Source organism: Amblyomma maculatum, chromosome 11, assembly GCF_055883805.1.
Source record: "Amblyomma maculatum isolate TAMU_Amacu chromosome 11, ASM5588380v1, whole genome shotgun sequence".
In the NCBI taxonomy this organism is placed as follows: Eukaryota; Metazoa; Arthropoda; class Arachnida; order Ixodida; family Ixodidae; genus Amblyomma; species Amblyomma maculatum.
In genome coordinates, this window is record NC_139354.1 from 66,862,703 (window position 1) to 66,883,088 (window position 20,386).

General features: G+C 47.0%; 1 protein-coding gene across 1 annotated transcript in view; it reads right to left on the bottom strand.

Annotated features, from left to right (window-relative positions):
• The window catches only part of LOC146174030 (growth arrest-specific protein 2-like), a 234,962-nt gene that overhangs the window by 176,055 nt on the left and 38,521 nt on the right, over window positions 1-20,386 (bottom strand). The window lies entirely within an intron of this gene.

Sequence of the window (20,386 nt, forward strand, 5' to 3'; positions counted from 1 at the left end):
ATTCATCTTGCTTTTTGTTTTTCACTTGAAAGACTTCGTTGAAGAAAAATATGCTGAGGGAGAGGGAAGGGGGGGCACGATGTAAAAGATACGGCCAGCTAAGAAGTGCGCCAACGAAGGCGAATAGGGACGTGCATCATTTCATCCGCACTGAGATGCGCTGTCCCCAGTTCTAGTATTGAAAGAAGGTTCGATCTTGAACATCGAGACCAATCGAGACGCCGCAGCCGCATGAGCGATCGCCAGAATTGGTTGGAAGTCGTCGATAGAGTATCTGCACAAAACATTTTCTAAAGTTTTTACCACCACCACCTTAAGCGAGGTCGATCGCTCGCCAGAACACTAAAGTCGGAGTCCTTGTGCTACACTCTTGTGAACTAGAAGCCAGGGATGCAAAAGAACCACCTCTGGTACGAGCTCGTCTGCTTTTAGTGTTTAGACGCGCTGGAGCGTGGCCACTGCCTACTGGGCCCGAACTCCGGGTTTGGGTCAGAAGTATAATTTTCTCCCGTGTCTACCCTCATCTGATTGGTAGGAACGACGGACCCGAAAGCTCAGCTAGCATCCGCTTACGGTTCTTCCATCAACCGGATGACTCGGGGTCAGGGACAAAACGACCGTTCTGAGACCGACGCAAATTTTGAAGACGTATCCTGATGATGGGACTAAGTTGTGCTACAACTGCCACTACGCCCTGTCTATGTTCCAGCGCAGACAGGATTTAAACACCCACCATAGGTTCCAGATGAAAATTTGGCGATAGCGAATTTACGCTCAAGGTTCAACAAGAAGGTTATAAAAAGAACTGCATAACCTTCTTGGGTTCAAGCATACAGCAGCAAAAAAGAACGAATAAAAAAGGCACGCGGGGACACCAGGATGATTCGCCCGTCGTATATAACTGATCTCAACGAACACGTGAACCCGGTTTCGTGGGTCCGTGTGTTTCGTTTCCATTGTTATTTTTGTTTGTTTCTAATATTGGTACTAACATACTGTTTTAATTATAACATTTTCGCTTCCAACTAGCGGATAACCAAACACTCGAGACACGGAAGCAGTAAAAACAAAGCGCAAAGGATGGCTGCTGGAGCGACCCGCGAAAGCAGCGGGGATGTCTGCCGTGCGGCAGAGCGCGCACGCTGACTTCCAAGGTAAGGATCTTGCGCAACGCGACATCCAAACAGCACAACGTGGCGTCAGACAACAACAAACAATCCCACACATTCGCCTCTTCTTCTTTTTTTTGTTTCATCTTTTAGTGTGTTTCTATCAAGTTTAAAGCATTTCCCCGTTCCGGTTTGCGGCGCCTGCCGTCGCCGCCACCTCCTACGAGGAAGTGTGTGGCGCCAACACGCGCAACGGGCGCAGAGAGAAGCGCGCTCGAGTGGGCATCAACAAAGACGCACACAACGACGCCGCTCCCCCTCGCCTTCACGCTAACCGTGACAGACACCGACGACGAGGGCGTGATGAGAGCGGTACACGCACGGACGGAAAAGGGTTACGGGCATCCCAGGCGATGCGCGGACACGATTACGCGCTTCAACTCAGCCGCATACGGCGGAACACACCAATGCCGAAAAGGCTAATGGGAAAAAGTCGCAGAAAGAGTTTCCGCGGTACGAAGGCGCGCCCTTTAGCTGTACAATCCGCATCACAGTAAAAGGCGTAACAGAAGACTGCGCCGCAAACGTGAACAGGTATAACCGCCAACGAGTTACCGTTCATTAGAGACTTCTAGGTTAGCGCTACCGCTTCCGTCTACCGCTACTGCGCGAGCGTCAGTACGCATGCGCAGATCAACCTGAGGGCGACAGATGGCGCCACATTCCTGGCAAATTCCGGCGGACTCCGCGCGCAGGGACCATCAGCGCATGCTGCGCTGACGGCGCACGGTAGCGGTACACGGCCGCGGTGAGCGGCGGCGGTAAACTAAATGTCTATTAAAATGAGTCTGGTGCGCGTACATGCCCTGCCATAACTTCCGAGTACCATCATAGCTGCAACGTTTCAAATTCGCAGGTTTCATATATCCGTTCCTATCGCGCGCCAACTGCACCTGTGTGCGTACGACGACCTTCAGAGGGCAGTTCAGTCGTTCAGTCGTGTCCGACTCTTCGTGACCCTATGGGCCATGTCACACCGGTCTCTCACTATCTTCCTAACATCACATAACTTCATCTGCAGTGCCTCGAGGATGCCCTCTAACCATCGCGTTCGCTGCCTACCCCTTCTCTGGCGACCCTCAACCTTTCCCAACATCAAATCTTTCTCCAGCGACTCCTCTCTTCTCATCAGATGACCAAAGTAGCTGAGCTTTAACTTTAGAATTTGACCCTCCAATGAGCAGTCAGGGTTTATGGTCGACAATATCGACTGATTTGATCTTCTGGCAGTCCAAGGAACTCTCAAGAGTCTTCGCCAGCACCACAATTCAAACGCGTCAATTCTTCGGCGGTCAGCCTTTTTCACAGTCCAACTCTAATATAAAATAAACAGAGTTTTCCCCCGTATTTGTGCGCAACTTACGCTTTACGTACTTTGGTGCGTATACGCTCCACTACACTGCGCTTGTAATAGCTTCGAGAACTTTTAACTAATAAGTAACAAGTAGTCATTATGATGACCGCAACAAACGCCCTCGCCAATGCTGTTTTCGTTATCGTCACTGAAAGTCACTGTTGTTACTACAGGTCGAATAAACCATCCGACGCGAATACTGTATACGGGCGTCCACGGGGCGCCCCAATCACGACAGCGAACAAGACGAGACCATGGACTCTCCAACAAATATCCAGCCTCCCAACGTATGGGCTCTTCAGTGCAGCTATCCTTTTTGCGAGACAGCCCAGCACAGTAGTTAGCCATGCGCCACCATCGCCGTCGCAGCCATGGCCGCAGCCGCCCCAGACGCATCAAGACAACCGAGGAGGAGTTGGGAAGGAAGGGGGTGGGGGGGGGGGGGGGGGGGGGAATGGAGGATGCGCGTCCTTCGACGTAACATCCAAATTTCGCGCACATGCGGCGGCATGCAGGCGCGGTCATGTGAGCTCAGCCGTGACAAATGCGATTTTCGGGACTGCGCAGCCAGTACAGGCCAAGGAAGGAGGAAGCCATCCGCTAAGGTCAAGCAACATGAACACACACGCGCAGGAAGAGAGAAGGCTTGCTGCTAAGGGCGAGGCACTACTTCGGAGGCCACAGCGGGGTATGTACACGTGCTGCTACAGATGCTACAGATTCTACAGATTTTGACTTTGAAGGGCGTCGAAGTGACCGATTGCACCGCTCAATTCAACCTTCGTGTCTTGATCAATTTTCGACCAATCCTGCACCAAGAGAGCCCACGTGCGCCTTTGACGCGGCACGATGCGCGAGCTCTCCGCGCAAATTAACACCAACATCCGCGCGCGAAATGACTGCTTGATGGGAGTGCGCAGCATCATGTTTAAAAAAAAAAAAAAAGCTCGTGGATCTCGAAGCTCACGGGACGGCCGAACTCCCACGTATTTAGCACCTTTCTCCTCCAGGTCCCGTAGACACGTATACACTGAGCGTAGTTCACAAGCCTTTTGCAACAAAACGATTGTATATTTATTGCTCCTAGACCGCAATCAGTGCAATTTCAAAAGACGCGCGAAGTGTGCGCAGGTAACGGCATGAAATGAAGCCATCCGGTGTGCGTGAGCACCGCAACGCTGCTCACGCGAGAAATTGGAGGAAGAGTTAGCGCGCGACTGCTCTCAGCACCGTTATCATCATCATCACCGCTGTATAAGGCCAACAACGTCCACTGCAGAAGAAAGGTACCTCTCCAATATCACCCCCCCCCCCCCCTCACCCTTTCCCGTTAATCCTTTCTCTGCCAATCCGCCACGGCAGTGCAGTGGTATAGGACGCTCGACTTCTCTGCCCAAAGACGCGGCATCGAATCCCGGCCGTGGGAACCAGTTTTCAATGGAGGCGGAACGCAGGGCACGGATGGATGGATGGATGGATGGATGGAGGGATGGACGGCTTTTTTGTTTCTACTTTACTAACATTATGCCACTTCTCTGCTTTTAAGCCACCCATCTTCCAGTCGGTTTTTGCTCGTTTCCACCGCCGGTTTATTCACCCGGCCACTGGTATCTCTAAACCCCAGAGCTCCAGGAACAGTTACTGCGCCTGCATCAACTCCCGGGTGGATACCATTACATTCAAGTATAGTATGGTCAATTGTTTCACTGGAGTTACCACATATAGGACATGCATCATCTTCATTGTTAAATTTCTTTTTGTAGTGTGCAGTGCGATGTCAGTGCCCCACGTGGTTGAATTGTTTCCGGAGCCCTCCATAACGCGTCTATAGCTTTGGGACGTTATATTTATAAACCTAACAAACTAAACCTAACCTTTCTCTGCCATTAGCGACCACACAATCCACGTACACATCCTAATCTCATCCGGCGACCGCTACCTGCTGCTGTATTGCCTTCTCTTAAAATACACTGTCTCCCCACCCCTCCCCATGAAAAAAAAAAAAAAAAATATCGAGAAAAAAAAAAAAAAAGCCGCTACTTTTCATTCGCTCTAGACGCGCTGTCTATTTGCACTTCTTCCGCTGGGCCCTCCTCCGCATCCGTATAACCACAACTTCAACACTCACCCCGCGTTATATCTCTTTGGTTTATCTCATTTGTCGCACTGAACATTTCTGCCGCATATTTCTAATCTGGGGTGAAGTCCTCATCTTGAAGCACGTCCCGCTTGCTTCCGTCTGCCTCGCAGAATAAGCAAGTTCCACTCATCGCGTGCCTAAAAATAATGACGCTTGAAAAATGCCGCGAGGCTTCGCCGATGCCCGCCCAGGCGCCCGGTGATTTATTGAAGCCGCGTTGGCAACATAACAACGTCACCGCAACGTAACCCCACGCCTAAGCTTCGTTGAAAACAGCGCCGGCGCGAAAGCAGAAAGAGCTCCGTCTTCCGGACACAGAACAGCCAACTTGAAAACTTCCAGGCGGGATATGCGAGCCGAGCAGCGTTACGAGCGGGATGAATGAAGCCCACGGCGGAGTTTACCATAACAAACAACACTATACCGTCGACGTCAGCTGCCCCGTAACTGGCGCGAAACACTAACCGCGGACTGACAGCAGCATTGGAATAAACTAATCACCCGAGCTAGTCCTCTATCGCCGTCTATACAGCGAAGTGACAAATAGCACTTAGAAATACTAGGAGGGAGGATCCTGCCCTTCAAAGTACTTCGCCCCGGCAGAAAACAACAGCGACAAAATAAAAAACAACACCCACATGGTGTCGCTTTACTTGACAGGCACCGAGGGCAACGCAATAATATCTGGGCGGAAATAGACTGTGCGGTTCTTTCTCGCCACGACGACATGCATTTGTAAATCGACCGAAAAAGAGGTTAACTTATTATTCACAAATTTGGTTTCACTCTGAAGCGACCACGGCCTGTGAGGGACTTAACTGCACCGCTGAGGATAGGACCTTTTTACATTTCGGCTCCATGGAAATCGCGGTCGCCGCGGTCGGGATTCGACTCGGCGGCCTTCGTGTAGGAGGCCAAGCTACAAAGCTATTACACAGTCAATACGGCGGGTGAGAGCTCGATATGAAGAACAAACATTTTCATATTTTATATTTAATGAAATTCTGCGACTGCATTTTCCTTTTGAATGTAATCAACGCCAAGAAAAGGCGCATTCTCAGATTAATTTGAAAGCCATAGCGCGGACGCGCACCACCACTAAGCATCACTCAGTTTCTGCGACAAAATACCTCCCCCCCCCCCCCCCCCCCTACCCCCCACATATGAAAAAGTTCATCACAGTTTTATACCCCTTAAAACTCTATTCTGGCCCTCATATATACAGTGGCTACGGTGTGACAAGAAGCTTCGGCTGACATGCCGCGAAGTGGAAAGAGAAATCGCCAGAAGTGAAGACGCAAGCATTAGCTTTTACGAACCAAGCCCGCGTGGTTAGCAAGAGAAGCGCTTCGTTCCCTTCACGTTCTGGATAAATCGTCACCGTCCAGCAAGCAAGAACGAAGAATGGGCAAAGCAACCTGATAAAAGCTAGCCCGGACTTCATCTCCCGCATTCATTCAAGTCAGTTCTACTACGCTGATTACGTAGTATGCCGCAACTATCCGAAGCGCCAAACAAACCAGGAATGGCTGCTAAACCCCGCCTTTTAACATTTCATGGAAGAACGCACCCAGACAAAGCAATAATCACCTTTATAGCTTACGTTCTATTTTCTTCAGGCGCACCTTAGCACGCATGCACGCGCACACACACACACACACACACACACACACACACACACACACACACACACACACACACACACACACACACACACACACACACACACACACACACACACACACACACACACACACACGCACACGCACACGCACGCGCACGCACACCTGATTGTCGAATCCTCGCTGTGATAGGGGAGAGCGGAGCGCGGCCAAGCGAACTGAGCCGTGACAAAAAGCGCCGCACTTTTCGGAAAGCACCAAAGAGCTAGGCGTGCGAGCGCAGTGTATTTAGGGCCGCCGCCGAAAACAGTGGGATACCATCTTCGCGCCTCCTGAATCTTCAAAATATATATTCCAAGGCCCATTTCTCCACATTGCCAAAAAAAAAAAGAAAAAAAAAAAGGAAAAAGAACACAAGTCGGCAATGAAAAGACCTCGACATAATTGCAACTTTGTCATCGTAACCGCGTAAGGCAAGTGGCATACCGGAAAACGATATCCGTTCTTTCCCGGTCATCCGGTTCGCACACGAGGGCACAGCTTCGCCACTGCCATATCGCGCCACAAACGGCTCCAGCAGTTAGCGAAGGCGCATACAATTGAGTATTAACTTAATCGAGTACTGAACAGACAGCATACGAATTTCGGCCATGCATTCTCTTCCTGGGCACGGCACTCTACCATCCAACGGTGTACACAAGAGCGATTCACATCACCCAAAGATGTGCCAGTAGAACACTTTTTTTTTTCTTTCGTTTTTGCGCTGAGCGCCCAGAGCACAGCACGGACATCGAGCGTTTCGTGTCCGAGTCGAGACCTTAGCCGCTTCTCACAGTACCCAAGGAAACTTTGGTCTCATGGTGTTTAGCGCACCAAAGCGACTCAGGCTAAGATGAACGTCATAGTGGAGACAACCGGATAACTTCCGCCACGTCGGATTGAACTGCGCTCTATGTCGGCGTCCCGGGTCGGAGATACCGCACTTTAACGCTTGGCTTGCACAAGCTGACCACCGCACAATGTTTAATTGGGTCAGACATTACAGGCCCCCTCTCTAAGCGCGCATGCTATGCCTGTCTAGTTCTGCAACGCACAGCATGCATTCGCACGCTTGCGCAGTCGTGGGAAACCTACGCAGCTCAAAACATACAACGAAAGTTGTCCAATTCCCCCACAAAAATGCGCACGCAGCCCATATTGCTCCCACCAGATTTGTCGCTCCGAGAAGAAGGAGGAGGAGGAGAAAACGTATTTATTGACAGCTCTTGTACACAGGTGGGGCTCTCAGTCCAGATCTCCATGCCGCCGCCGCGAGACCGCGCACACATGTATATAAAACGGTGCAGTGTGCGGTCCGAGTAGGCATAATTCTTCCGAACTGCGCGAATGACATTGACACGCGTTCTTAGTCAACGCAAGTACAGCAAATGATAGCGTATCAGCTACCAAGCTCATACAGTGGCGCGGCGCAAATTCCAGGAGCTACCTACCAAGTAGTTCCAGCCTTTCGGCGACGGCACATGATGCACATGCGAGCGTTCGCCTCCTTTCCTTCTCGAACCCGAGAGACTAGCGGCATAGGTGTTCTGTGGCGCACTACGGATCAATGCAGTGTCAAGCGCACTCGCGACAAAGCATGTGCACGACTTTCGCGCCAATCTATTATTAAGCCCTGCCAACGACCGAAGCGTTGCGGCCACCTACAGCCAACCGCAGGCAGCGTAGCCTCTCGACAAGAATAAAACGTTTGTCAAACGTTTACAGCCCAGAGGGTTTGCTTTTAAGCCGCATCTTATCACTTCTTTAACAATCGTGGAAGTCCTAGCCATTGGAGAGGGTATAGGACGAAAAACAGTCTTGCCTTCAGCAAGTTTGGAAACCTGGGAATGCATTACGAGCCAGTATGACTCCTGGCCTCTAAACTTTTCACAAAGGTTGTACAGCTGCCCCACATCAAGACATACGAGGTATAATTGCCTGTCACGCATGTCTCTAATCGCCTTCACGGAGCAGCCGTGAAAAAACCGGCTGCTCTGTTATAGAGCTCGGGCCCGCTCACTTGGCTGGACATCTTCATCAACCCTTCGGCCTGCGATGCAATTCAACACTGCCTGTCCGGCTGAAGCCGCAAATCAGGAACTTCAGAAACCAACGAGGAAAAAGAAAAAAAAGAAAAAAAAAAGACGATGAAGAATAGCCCGTCGGTCCAACATCACTACAGCAACCAAGAAAGGAAGTCCGACAGGGGTCGCTTCTGCGGCTCTTCTTCCCTCGGTTGGGAAGACGGCGGGGATCCCAGAAACGGGGTCAAAGGCACCGCTGCTCACCACGAAGGCAAGGCGTGAAAACCGCTAAGCCGTGTAACGGCCTTGGATTACTTTTTTTTTTTCCTTTACATATGTTTACTTCAACCTTTCTCACTTCAGGCGGATGACGGAGGGGATGACGGGTAGGAAAATGAAGCGCAATCGTTCTCTCGGACGCACAGGTAAAAAAAAAAAAACCTGTGAGAACGGGGAAAATTGAGCGCGGCTCATTTCGTCTCCTGTACTCCAAAGCGCGCTTCCAAGAACAGGAAGAAACCGCGCACGAACGGAAGCTTGGAGCCGGCTGTAACGACGCACATCTGGAACAAGACCAGACGAAAGAAACCCTGCTACACGAGTCAAAACGGCAAAAAAGAAATAGGTAGTTGGTGTTGTTGTTGTGCTGGGTTGGGTTGGGTTTTTTGGTACATAGGCAACTAAGGCCATCTTGCGCCAAACACTAGGTTTCTGAGCTTCTTTATGAGTGAAAATGAAAAGTTTTTAGAAAATTACAGCTGATTTAGAATCCCTAACTCTTTAAGAAAACTAAAAACAGATGAAATTTCAACAAGTGGATCGTCTCCTAATAGCAAACAGCGGTGGAATGGGATGCGTTCTTTATAGAATGGAGTAAAATATTTTTTCCTTAACGTTGTTCAAGTTCTGTGCACGAGATCAAAATGTGGTTCACGGTGAACTCACCTCCACATTTTTCGCATAATGGTTTTTGCTCTTTTCTCAGTAAGAAATTGTGTGTCAAGTGTGTATGTCCAATTCGAAGACGGCACAAAATCACCTCACTGAAGCGTTCCTTCTGTGTACATGATTTCCATTCTCCTACTATGGGTTTTACTGTGTGTAGTTTATTTTGCTCTTCATTATTCCATTTTTTCTGCCATTTATCTATCACACTTCTTTGTACTAACTTGATACAATCCTTCCAGGGGATGGGTATTTTCTTTATTTCCTTATTTCGAGCTTGTGCAGCACATGAGTCGGCTATTTCGTTACCATCTATCCCGACATGGCTAGGAACCCAGCAAAAAGAAATAGGAAGCGGGCGAGGAGTGTGGGAGAGGCATGGCAAAATTACTTTTGAAAAGGAATTAAATTACATTACAAATTACTTTGCTGAAAATCGCAGAAAAGTAATTAAATTGCATTACTCATCACTTCTCGCCAAAAGTAATGAAATTACATTACAATTACTTCGACTGAGTAATTCAATTACTTTGAAATTACTTTCTAGTTTCCATAAATGCAAAAACTAAGTAAAGTTATTAAACAAAACAACTTGTTCTCCTGAGTATTCTAGTTGACTATAGTTCTGCTCAATTCTGTCACCTTTTGCCAATCCGTTACGCTGGCTTCGGATTGCAGCACGTCGTTCCTGCTTTCGCGCACTCTACTTTGTTGTCTATTGAAGAAGTGATGGCGCACTTTAGTAAAAGTAATTTCGAGAGGAATTAATTACTTTGCTGCGAAATTACTACCAAAAAGTAATTCACTACATTACTAAATCACCAAGCCGAAAAAGTAATTCACTACATTACAAATTACCGAAAAAAGTATTTAAATTACAGTAATTTTATTACGGTGATTCAATTACTGCCATGTCTGGGGAGAGGGTACGAAAGGGGGAGAAAATGAGGTGACTAAAAGAGCAACGACGTGGAAATTGGACGCTCGATAAAGTCAAATGGAAAGAAGAGTGTGCCACCTGGAGTTTTTTGCCCCACTAACGCTCTCTAAGAGCGTTCCGAGGCTGCGGCAAATATTATAACGGACGCATACTGTTCATGCATAACGGGTTGGCAAGGTAGCGCAGCAGTTATGCGGACGTCTCTAACCCCATTCCGTTTTTCTGGTGCAGATTCTGGTCTTGGCGCCATGGTTCAACCCAAAGCTGTTCCGTTCGTCAATGAACCAAGTCGTTGGCGATATATTTAACTCAGTTTTGTTGTTAACGGACTTTCGCCGCAACGAGACATATCCAACGCCCTTCTCAAGCACTAAATCTACAGATCAGACCACACGCTCATCGCATCACACAGCCATCGGCATCAACTGACACATCACCACAAGTCCACAACGCTCCCAAATGGAAGGAAAAGTGTGTACCCTGGAGGCGTCCGTATATATCTGCCACACTATGACGCTCTCCAAGATTGTTCACGGTTTACGGGCGGGCAAGGTTGTGCAGCAGGTATGCGGACATCTCCAGCCTCGTTCCTTTTTTTGATACAGGTATGTGCTGCTCCTTCACTTCATTGCATTGCACATATTATATATATATATATATATATATATATATATATATATATATATATATATATATATATATATATATATATATATATATATATATATATATATATATATATATATATATATATATATATATATACACATATATATGAAAGAAAGAAGCCAACAGTCGGCAAAGCCAAGGAAAGCGTTGGGGATGGTACTTTATGTATTTTTTTTAATGTTTACTTGGATAATCACAGAATTTAGTAATGTAATCTGTTTAGGGGAAAGATAATTAAACACAAAGTAGAACAAAAAACAACGTGCCGATGGTGGGAACCGAACCCACGACCTCCGAATATCGCGTCCGGTGCTCTTCCAACTGAGCTACATCGGCCGCTGTCCCCCCTGCTACTTTCTTGGGTATTTATGTTGTCTGTATACGAACCTTGAGAGTGTTCACCAGCGCCACCCTCAACCATAGCGGCGGACGTGGAACGTCCTTTGTTACCGCCAGCGTCACGTAGAACGTGATCAAGAGTGAGGGCGAAAGCTGTGCTAGAACCCTCTTACGCTACCTATGGCCTCAAGACTGCCAGAACCGAGACCCCCGTAAGCTACAAGCAGATAAATGAAGGGGAAATGAGGGTGCTCGTTATAATACATGAAGGAAAGAAGCCAACAGTCGGCGAAGCCAAGGAAAGCGTTGGGGATGGTACTTTATGTATTTTTTTTAATGTTTACTTGGATAATCACAGAATTTAGTAATGTAATCTCCCACCGTATTTGAGTGTTGTTGCTCAATGCATGCACGTCTGTGTAGATCCATGTATGCCCATAGGTTGGTCCAATGTGGCAGCAAACCCTCGTTTCAACCCTCGTTTCAAATGACTGTGCAATCGCTCTGTTGCTGCCTGCCCTGGCTCATATCCTCACAACTGTTTTGCTGTACTCTGCTGAATGTGTAGCTGGACACATCTTACAGGTCTCACATGATTATACAGTATCCTATATATATATATATATATATATATATATATATATATATATATATATATATATATATATAATTTCTTTGCTGCTTCGTCCTTGGCGAAAAGTGTTCTTCGCTTTGAGTTGCGACTGTGTTCATGTCTTAAGGCGGGGGTCCCACTCCGGCAGCGCGAATGTGCCATTTTAGGCAATGTTTGCGTGAGCATTCTGCGCGTTGTTCTTTTTCGAACATCACAATGTAGGCATCATTCGAAAGCTTAATATACTCTCTGTCAAATGATGTGCGCTGCTTTAGTGTGTCAACGTTATCAACTGCATGAGAGGTGGTTTTGCAGATGACAAATTCGCTAGCGTCGTTGATATACCCTACTTCGGATTAGTTCGCTGAAGAAACTGCTGCACTTAGAACAGTTTCCTTTGGCCTACACATAGAATGGGTACTTATATTATGAAACCTGAAGCGTAATTAGTTTTAATTTAATCAGTCTTTGATCGGCAGCCTTTTAAACATGGTAAAGTTTGGCTATTTTGGGCACGAATATCTGCGCTTTATCAACGTGCACAGCAGTAAAATTTTTACCACTTCGGGCGCACATTATAATAGTTGAGTGTACGAAGTTTCATCGAAATTTATTCGCTAGTTCGTTTTTAATTACCTTTCCAATTTGAAGATTTCCGTAATACTGCCTCACATCGCATAGCTTGACCAGAAAAACCGCTCATTCTACAGCCTAGGAATCATGCATGGCGAAACTAGAATAGTCGTTATTTGTGAACCCTGATCGCAAATTGCGCTTTATACAATTAGCACGATTATACTGAGCCTTCAAATATAATCAATTTTTCGTACACGACATTCAATGGAGAAGGCCGTCATACTCAACAACGTGAGCCTTGTTTGAGTTGGCTTTTTTTTAATATTGTATTACTGTAAAATAAAGTTAAAATAAGAAGCACAAACCATGGTGATAATTAGTATTTGCACCTGTATTCGGTCATTAAAGGTTTTTCACTGCTAGCGCCATCTAGGTAAAAGCAGCAAAAGTGTGAGTTCATTCAATTGCCAGGAGAGGCGCGCGTGACTACACTCCTTCAAAGTACTGAAGCTAGTCAAGAAACCTAGAAGTCAGCTTCTCTGCAGTGCAAAAACCCCTTCACCATGGCGGCAAAACCTGTTTTGGGGGCACAAAACAGGTGCAGTGCAGGAGACGTCTATTGTGGTAATAATGGCCACGTACATTTCCTGCACCCCTCTTCTTCTTGTCGCAATTATGGGATTAAGAACCCCTCCGTTTGTGAGTGCCATTCATAACACCTCCCCTGCCCCTACCTCCTCCAGGCTCTCAATAGTGAAGGAATTCTGCTCAACACGTTCGCGCATGACATCAGGCTGGACATAGAAGTATTCTGCGCTGCACCCAACTTCTGCCCTCAAAACAGGTTTGGCTGCCATGGTGAAGGGGTTTTGCTCTGCTGACTTCTAGGTTTCAGCAACCCACCTATACTACTTTTGTGCTGTGAAGTGTCTTGCTTGTTGCTATTTGCATTGCTGTTTGTGAGGCGAGTGTCACACTTTTCAAAAATTCATTGCCTGTCGAAACAACTTCTTTCTGCAGCAGATCCGGTTTCAAACATCCCATAGAGGAAGAATTTCGACAACTCTCTCACCTGATGCAGAGGCTACAATTCATGATATAGAGGAAAGCAGGGAGTGTCAGTGGAGTGAAAGGAATGAATGGATACCTGGAGGCACCACTCGATTGAGAACGTGGTGCGAGACACCGCTGGTTCCTAGCACAAGGAGACGCATCTACTCAAAGTGGAAACACAAACAGTTCATTAGGGAAGGACCACGGAGTGAAAGCTTTTTTTAGGTGACAAGACATGACAGGCACACTACGTGCGTGCACATGTTTTGCGCGCATACACTGTGGTTTATGCGGGGGCTATTCGCTCGCACGAAGAGCCTGCACATGGTCACCGCATCACCCTTTGCACCCCTGCATTGTGTGCGAACAGTGGACGCTCGCCTGCAGTGCTAAGCCGCTAACCTTCACGCCCAATCGCTGAGGGGCTTTGCGCTATTTTGTGCTTTTCTGAATATGCTTCTGGCCCTGTACTTTTCCCTCACGCATTCGTATTTCGCCAGGCGCTTCAGGCTCGGATAGCAAGTGACACGGCTAGCAAAATCCAAACAGAATGCGCAGAATCTTCCGGTAAATTTACATGTATCGGGCTTGCTTTTCGGCTGGCGACAAAAGTGCAAATTTATCAAAATTAAGACATGCCTTGACAGATTGCAGGTTGCTTGGACGAGGTTCTTAATCCGTGCGCGCAGTTGGTCCAGTGGTATTTCTCGCAAAATGTAGACATTATATGTTTGACAGCGAGTGCTACGGATATCGCCACGTTATGCTGCATGGTGTGCTGGCAAAATGCTCGCACATGACATCACGATACGCCAGCTGGCATACCACGCATATGATCCACCGTTTAGATGCTATGTGTGTCATGCGACTCTCAAATATTGGTCGAAAAAGGAATAGGACAGTAGACCAAAATAAATAGTTTCGGCCGGCGGTATCGACTGGTTGTCTCCTTCACATCTCCGTTGGTGCGTGCTCTGTTCCCTAGAGCTTTCAGTGGCACACGTGTGCTTAGGTGCAGCTGTCCTCTCGGAAAGCACCGTTTTGAATGTAGCTTCGCAGCCGCTACAAGAAATACAACTGCAAAAGGACGACGTCGCATACGGAGTACAGATGAAAAAAAAAAGAAACGAAGGAATTCGACGCTGCTGAACCGAATGTCGAGCGTTAGCTGAAATGAGAATGTACACTGTTTTGGTTCAGTGCTTTTCATGCTTATAAACATTACAAATATGTGCTCATAGATAATCAAAAACCAGACGTCATCACCGATAATCACCGTAATGAAACGTAACAGCCGTTGTACGTCTGTCTAATTGTATTTGGTCACTTACGAAGCGTGTATGGACATCTTCGCAAAGGTGGGACAGTTCACCACACTACGCTGCGTGGAAAGAGAGAAGTTTCGACTGCAGACAGCGTAACATAAACAAAGTGACGCCGAGAGGGCAGCTGGGCGCATTTCACTGTGACAAGAGAAGAGTGCTTGCCTACATGTAAACCGAATTACCGGATTCCTTCGGCGCACACGCAGTGGCATTAGTAGGGCCAAGTAGGGCTAATGCGCGTGCGCAGCCGGCACTCTCTACTTCTCTGTGCGTCTACGCTATGCTCAAAATAGTAAGCCTCGAAGCCGTGGATTCATGTTTCAAGGCCAGGGGTCTGTTTTATTATTATTATTATTATTATTATTATTATTATTATTATTATTATTATTATTATTATTATTATTATTATTATTATTATTATTATTATTATTATTATTATTCAATGCATCGTAAACGCTTTCGCGGACATTTAGTGCATGTGGTGGGTTGACGGAATGAAGCGCGTGTCTGTATCGGGCGGTCGTGCAGAACAGAGTACTGATATCCATCGCGGCACACGCACGCGCACATGGTCATCCCCGATTAGTCATCGCAGTGAAATTCCAAGCTTTTTGGGTGTTTCTTGCACCTAATTCCGGTTTTGTACCGGAAAAAAAAAAGTAAATAAACGTCGCGTTTGGTTTTGACATAGGACATCGTTTTCTTCACACCTTCGAACACGTCAGTTAGTTTTAGTAAAGTAAGTAGAGGAGGCTCAGAATTTTTGCCTCCGAATGGCTGAATATCGATTGACACCACCGAAATGAAATATGCGACGATGTGTGGAGCGGAAATCACATGACAGTCTGATTCGGCGCGCAGTTTTGACGTCGAGGTCACCAGCGGCATTTTTCTTTTTTTACTGAAAGCATTTCCGATAACAAACATGCAAAGCAGTAAAAGAAAATAAAACGAAAGACTAACGCTAGTTGTAATCCTTACTGCTTAGCATCAAGGAGCCACGTGGTCTTACTCAAAAAGATTCAGAAATATAAGCATAGTAGCACAGCTAGCAGTGCGAAAGCAATTCCAAGCAAACACGCAGAAGACACGCGGCAATATCTACCAAGGCAGCAGTTGTTGCTTCCCTCAGGAGATAGGAGCCTGAGTCTTGCACGAAGGTGCATTCACGAACTGGGCTGAACCTGTTCAATCCGTTTCGAAATGATTTTTGATAACAATACCACGTCAATTCGATGTAGACAGCTGTATGTCGAGACCTTGCGGTGAAACCCACAGTTGACCGCGCCGAGTTATCGCTATAGCTTCGTTCCCACGTGTAGCGAACATCACCCATTTTTGCTGTGCACAGATAACAAATGGCGACCACGCCTTGCAGACAACTTTTTTTTTTTTTTAGTGATAGGAAAACAAATTTCCACTCCTTTGCAATGATAAAATCGGAAATAAATGGGAGGGAATGGAAACATAATGTCCAAAAAACAAAATGACTTGAAACAGCATCGCCGCAGAAGAAACTGCATAAATATTCGCAGCATCTGCCATTTTCTTGGTTTAGAGAAATTGCTTCAAGGGTCTATCAACTTGCATCTTGAGCGTTCGCGAGCATAGTTCAGCCGACTGATTGGAAAGTCATTCTAAGGAGTTCTTGTGTGGACAAAAAAAAAAAGGAGGATAAGGGTTAGGTGCAACAAGGGGCCCTGAACCAGCTCTGCCATTGTTCAACTCTAATCCTGCTGAAACGCTGCATGGCATAGTGAAACAACAAAACATTGGGGTGAGGTCAACGAATTGCCACCATGATTTATCTCATGATAGAGGAAGAGAGGACAGGGACTGGTCATTTTGGGCAAGGGCTAAAAATATACACGCACGAGGGACAGGCAAAGCGCTTTGTCCCATGTCTCTCGACCATCCCTGCCTCTTTTTTGCGCTTTGTCAAAATGAGCAAACTCCACCAACTAGCCCAAGAAACAGCATTGCAGAGAGACAGTGTGCCTAAAGCTCATAGCCGCTTTTTGTAAGCCTACAAAAGCTAGTAAATTCAGACTAGATTGACCAAAATTGACCAAAATAATCTGGGCATGCACTGGGAAAATGTTTTGTATAACATGAAAATGAATACATTCCGATGCCTGTGCTGCTTCATTCGTCAAGTTTTTTCTCTCAGTGTGGCTATTGAAGAAAGTATAAAGGCATACCACTTCCCCAAAGTACATCCAAAATTGCGTCATGTTGGGGGTAGAAGTGGCGTGGGGTGAAGGGAACTACTGGAATACATAAGCCCCGACTCCAAACACACATGCGTCATGCACTGCCGCGCTAACGTCGTCGCACGCGTCAGCCAAAGCCGGTCTGCGCATGCGTGCATCGCGAGCTCTGATGCTGTGATCTGTCCCTGCCAGATATCTGGCGCGTGCTACACGCGTCGAAAACTAGCGAGGGGTTGGGACCGCGCGGCTGTCCCCTACTCCGTTCTTCTCGTCCTGAAGTCCACTTAGCTCCCCCTGCTTCTTTTCTTCACAGAATAGTTTCCTTCACGGTTTTCAAATTTTCTCAGTCCGCGCGAGAGGGTGAGCGAGCCAGCACCACGAACATGCAGGTGCATTCCCCTTTTGCGACGCCTGCCGTGACGGCGGCGTTGACGTCGCGGCGCATGGAAAGTGCTTTGGAGTACCCGCTTTATTTATGGCAGTTACGAGGGTTTACCTACAGAAGGAATGTGAGGATTGACAGCCATGTTTGTCAGTTCTTCGATTTTCCGTACTGTTTCCTCGGGCTGTTTTTCTTTTTTCCATCAATGATGAAACAAACCCTTCACACATTCGTGGGGACAATGTTTGCCAACGGTGTAGGTTCGCCAGTACTTGTCTAAATGGGGCGATCCCCCCCCCCCCCCCCCCCCCTTCTTCATTGGAACCGCAGACGAACCAAAAAGGGCATCTTATTGTACGATCCCCAGACATGTCAAAAGAATTCCGGGGCTGGCAAATTTCAAATTATGAAATCATTGTCAAGAAACACATGTGCTAGTTGCAAAGCGGCGCATATTTAGATAACTGCTCGTGATGTCGCACTTTTCTGGTCGTCTTATTGCTCAGAATATGTTTATTTATTTATTTTATTTACATTACCCCTCAGGGATGCATTACATATATTTTGAATATATTTCAGAAATATGTTGCACTCACGCTCTCGAGTGCTGCTAGTATGGCAGTCCGCTTTCTCAACGCACCTTTTAGCTAAAAATGTCGCAACAAGAGCGCAGACTGACTTGAAACTAGAGCTCGCGGTAGTTATTGTAGCTGGAGTACCATTACCAATGTATGCTTACTACCAGCGCTGGTGCATTCGCCTTCAGCCCACCTGCTCATGTTGCTGTATATAGCACAAGGAGCTCAATCTAAAACATCAATCTATTCGTTGTGTCGTCTTCCGACCTTGTGCTCCCGTCCACGTTCCGTGCTGTCGCCTCAAGATGCATATCCCAAGCTGCTATTATACACGCCCAAGCTGCTATTCTAAATAAAAACAAAAATGGGGGAGGGGGAGGGGCGGTTAGCTTACCGTCAACACTATATAGCCTCGTGTGTTTCAATGGAAATGCCTCCACCCCCCACCCCCACCAGGGAAAAAAGAAAGCGGTCAGCGCGTTATGAAAAGGAAAGTACGCACACCCACATATATCAGCGCGCGCGTTTTTTTTTTCTACTTTTATTACAACAGAAAAATTACCGACGATTACGTTACTTCCTAATGCGAAATTTGAGCATATCTCATTGGCTGTTCCAGCTTTTCGATAGATTGAGGCGAAGACAACTTTTTTATTTTATTTTTCACACGTATTTCTTCAAGAAACACTCCACTAACAGTTCTTGACTGTCATGAAGGAAGCTTTGTGGATCAGGAGTTCGCGTAATGCAGCGTATGGACCTGTAGGAGCGTTGCGCAGCGAAGAGATAGCAGCGACTGACTGATGCCGCTGACGCCGCTAGCGAGTCAAGTCAACGTGGCTCTGCGTTTCGGCTTAGGATGTATGCACCGCGATCCACTTACACCGGTAAACACCGTCGCCGCCACAAAGGAAAAAAGTAGGGGGGGGGGGGGGGGGTGGACACGCAGCGGCGAATGGTGGCAGGAGCGTGCGCTGCCCTGGCTGCGGAGCTGGTTACGAGGGACAACGCAGACGGCGACGCGAAACGCAGGAACGGGCGCCAAAGAGCAGGGCTCTAAAAAAAAAAAAAAAAAAAAAAAAGAAGAAAGCTGTTCAGCACGCCAAATGGCCACATCAGGGCAGCGCGAGGAAGTACATGTCCGGACAAATTCTAGGGGCAGTAAGTAACCGAAGGGCGTCTTGCATTATTCTTTTGTTGCACATACAACCACAGAAACGAATCCTTTCACTCCAAAGAATGCCTCAGTGGCAGCCAGTTATGCATTTTACCGTGGTTAGCACGAGTGATTGCCGTTCTATTCTTGTTATGAAAGCAGGTGATGCTGGTAGTGAATAAATAAATAAGTAAATAAATATATAGAAAGTACACTGGATTCGCAATGCAGCAAAGACGTACATCTAACCAATGAAGAGTACAGAGGAGATTCAAAGGGGAAGGGTCGAGAAGGAGCGGTCTAACGCGCTTGCGAAACTAACCCGCTTCTACTGGCGACGTTGCCTCATAACTGTCTGCTACCCTCCCCTCTCCAATTCATTTCCCCCAAAATTTAGCCTGAATGCATTGCGGCAGCTGCGTGGTGCTTACCCTTTTGGTAGGTATTTCACACCTATTTCGCAATTCCGACTGTCCTCTCTAAGGTAAAATGAAATTGGCCATCGCCCTTTTCTCAGCTCATTAGGTTACCAACGTCAGTTTCTATGGTTAGAAAAGCCCGAACTAAAAAAGAAAAAAGAAAATGATTACTGTTGATTGAAACCGACTTTATTGCAATTTTATTATGTGCAATAACGTTTGATAAAAGTAGCTCTGCACCAGAGAGCTCGCAAGAATATCCTACTATAAATGCCATAACTTCAAAAGCGATAACAGCTCAAAAGATGGGTATCAAAGGAAAGACAATACAGGTGTCGATTTCAGCCAGAGTTCATGGCGAAACCACCAAAGATGTATACTTCGTCTCACAAAATGTTTTTAGTACTGTGAAAGGCCTGGGCGCCATGGACCAAGAGCACTTGGACACTTGCGCGCGAGCGAGGCAAACGCGTTTCCCTTTTTGTTTTTGTACTTTGTAACTAATGTACAAAGCTCCCCCTGTAATTTCTTGTTATAGCTCCCCTCTGCACTTCCCCTCGCTTTCCTCTCCCCATCATTTTGCTTTCCCGCCGGCTGCAGCTTGGGCGCTTCAGATTTTAGATAGCAGTTGAAGGGGCCGGCAGCACTCTTTTCCTTCCTTTTGTTTGAATAACCGCTATCCACACCACCTATAATAGGCAATTGTGCTCCCACTGTCGCCCTTGCCGATTCGAGGGGTGCGTCGGAGCACAATTACCTATTACAGTGCGCATTTGAATGGGCCAGGGAGCCCCTGCCTTTAGCAGTGGTGCAAATCTTTTGTGAGTCAA